Source organism: Typopeltis vanoorti, chromosome 18 (genome assembly GCF_054136105.1).
Source record: "Typopeltis vanoorti isolate ZY-2024b chromosome 18, IOZ_Tvanoo_1.0, whole genome shotgun sequence".
Lineage (NCBI taxonomy): Eukaryota > Metazoa > Arthropoda > Arachnida > Uropygi > Thelyphonidae > Typopeltis > Typopeltis vanoorti.
The window spans coordinates 57,403,651-57,406,649 of NC_143566.1; the positions used below are offsets into that span (position 1 = coordinate 57,403,651).

General features: G+C 34.1%; 1 non-coding gene across 1 annotated transcript; it reads right to left on the reverse strand.

Annotated features, from left to right (window-relative positions):
* Positions 1–901: 901 nt before the first annotated feature.
* Positions 902–983, reverse strand: TRNAS-GCU (transfer RNA serine (anticodon GCU)). Its single transcript has one exon. It is a non-coding gene; the product is annotated as a tRNA-Ser (tRNA).
* Between the last annotated feature and the right edge of the window lie 2,016 nt (positions 984–2,999).

Sequence of the window (2,999 nt, forward strand, 5' to 3'; positions counted from 1 at the left end):
CAGGAAGTCCAAAGACTCATCGAGGGAGAGTGTGCCAACAGCATCGAGAGATTTTTCTCCTTCCAACTACTAATCGCGCTCAAACTTGCTTAACTTTTTGCGAGCCACGGTCTGAGCTTCTGTAGTTAAAGATTTACTTTTTTTTCAATGCTTTTTATGAATGCTAATTAGATTAATTATAATGAAGGGAAAACGAGTAAGCCTTTATTTCCAGAGAATGTTGGGAATGAATGATTCAGTTCAGACGTGAAATAAATTAATTAGTCAGAATATATTATTATACACCAAATGATAAACCTTGCTCTCATAGGAAATTATTAAATTCCAGCCACTCAGCGAGGAGTAATAGCAATATGTAATTTCGACAGGTTTCCTGTATGCTCTAGAAAATTGTAGGTCTGAAACAAAAATTAGAACTGCTAAATAAATTTACGAATACCGCATATCATTAATGTAAAGTGAATAAATAACCTGTGTAGCGCCTGATACAAAGAAAAAGAAAAGAAAAGAATTTAATAAGAAACCCCCTCCTCCCCATTTCTAAAACGTATCTTTAAAAAAAAAAAAAAATGTTTCCAAGCATGAAAATGTCATGCTTACTAATGGTTCTGCTTTCTATATCATAGAACTAATGTTAATATATTGATAATTTATATTCATTAAAACCTACATGTTGAGATTTTAATATATTTTATGGGATAGAAACTTGCGTATTTTATACTAGAAAACTCAGGAAATAGGCTTTGCGGGAAAAAAAATAAGCATTTTATTTATTTGAAGTCACACGCAAAAATGTCGAAATAAATTTGGGTAGCATAAAAATCATATCGCTTGTAGACAAACAATTAAATTTAATTTGCAATTAGCTATCAAAAACAAAATGAAAAAATAAAAACCTTAACGACGAGGATGGGATTCGAACCCACGCGGGCAGAGCCCAATGGATTAGCAGTCCATCGCCTTAACCACTCGGCCACCTCGTCTTCGAGGTTACGGTTCTTAGCTATCCACTAACACTGACTTTTTTTTTTTCTCCGCTGTTTCTTGTAATATCGTCAAGGGCGACTCTGAACCTTAAGAAAGCACATCTGGCGACTACGTGAGGTTCAACTCATCTAAAAATTAAATACGTTATATATGCCGAAAATTAACGAATCACGATAACGAGCTTTGTATATGTTTTAAACAAAGCGCTTTATATTTTTATATATTATTTTTCTATTATCCCGTCATTGTTCTTTTGCCAAGAAACATATCTTGTTTATCTCAGCTTGCTGTGAGAACAAGGGGAAAAATTAAGTTAATACTGAAACTAGAATCCCCCCACCCACCCCACACACACTCAGTTGTTAAGTGATTGCGCATGTCATTAATAGAAGTGAAGAGCATGAACACAACTGATTTGCTCGTGTTTTTAAACTCGAATTTCTCGGCTCTTATTAATTGATATAAATACTATTTTATTTAATAAGGAATGCCGACACTATGGATGCATTTTTTCGTATACGAACGTGAATTTTCTTTTCTTTCTCTCAAGAAAAAAAAAGAAGCGTAGTCTAAGCGAGCATTTATTTATTTTTAAGGTGTAATCTTCAGCGAACAGTGCTTTTTAGCTTCGTCAGTCTGTCTGTCGTTCTGTTTGTTCTCATGAACCAACTCTAGAATATAAGAATAAAAAGATATTGATGAGACATAAGATTCAAGGAGAGAAAATGATCATGAAATTTTATTTTATTTTTTTAAAAATCGGACAATAAGTATCACTTCAAATGAAAACCAAAATAACTCTAGATAATAGTGCCGACTATTAAATATAATACCTCACTTATCTTGCACTAATCTTGTCTTGTGCGTATTAAGTAATATTTCTCAATATCGCAAACGCTCTTACATGGTTGCGTTGAATAAATTTCCTAATTGTTTCAAGCTCTAGACACAGGGAAAGTTCCTGATATTTTTTACGGTTTTAAGAGTTAAAAAGAAAAACCTGATTTTGGAAAAAAAAATAATAATAATAATAAAAAAAAAAAATCAGCTAACTCCTTTTTATTCCCCGTATACGGGGAGTAGGCGAGGCCATTTAGCCCTATCTAACTTTTGGAGACTGAGTGGGCAGTTCAATCTCCACTGGTACCAATCAGAGATAGATGGCCCAAGGCTATCACTAATTAAGCGGTACTCAGTGAAGAGAGACGGCTCAAATGTGCCGCCACTCGTGGTCCCTAACCCTAACACAATATATTTAATGTCTGAAATAATGTGGGTTCTACGGTCGATTTTCTTGAGTTTACAGGACGAAAAACCCGAGTTTCCGGGAGGAAAAACCTGCTTGCCCGTGCCAGAGATCGACTAACTCGGAAAAAAAAAAATATATATATATTATTTATTATTATTATTTTTTTTTTTTTCATGGGATGCACAACAAAAAGTTATCTTCGTTCATATTTTCAACTTCCCGTCTCAAAAGAAATGGGTAAACATTTTGATCTATCACCACTCACACATATTAAAATAATAATACCAAAATAAACATACTACATCTTTTATTTTCTATCTGATATCTTTCCTTACTGCGTTCACTGTCTTCTGTTTATTCCATTGGCGTCTGGTCACAACGCTAATGTTCCAAACGCAATGCAGGAATATACAAGCAAGCGGTCGTATGGACCTATGAGGTTTATATAGTTTATGTATACTAACTCCAGAAGTATTAGGGACAAGAAGAAGGAGTTTTTAGTCCTGGTTAGTTCCTATATTTATTAGTTAATTCCTGGTTAGTCCTGGTTAGTAATTATAGTCACATAAAATGATGGTTATAGTATTTTAGAGCGGATATAACAAATATAATGGGAGGAGGAGGAGGAGGAGGAGGAGTAATACTGATGATATTTATTAAGTTGCTGCCAAAAAGGGTGCTAGTACAACAGGAAATCACTAAAACTAGAAAACAGTGCTTTTGAGGCTGTCTGGAGAGATACAAGCTAACGTGAGAAAGTATT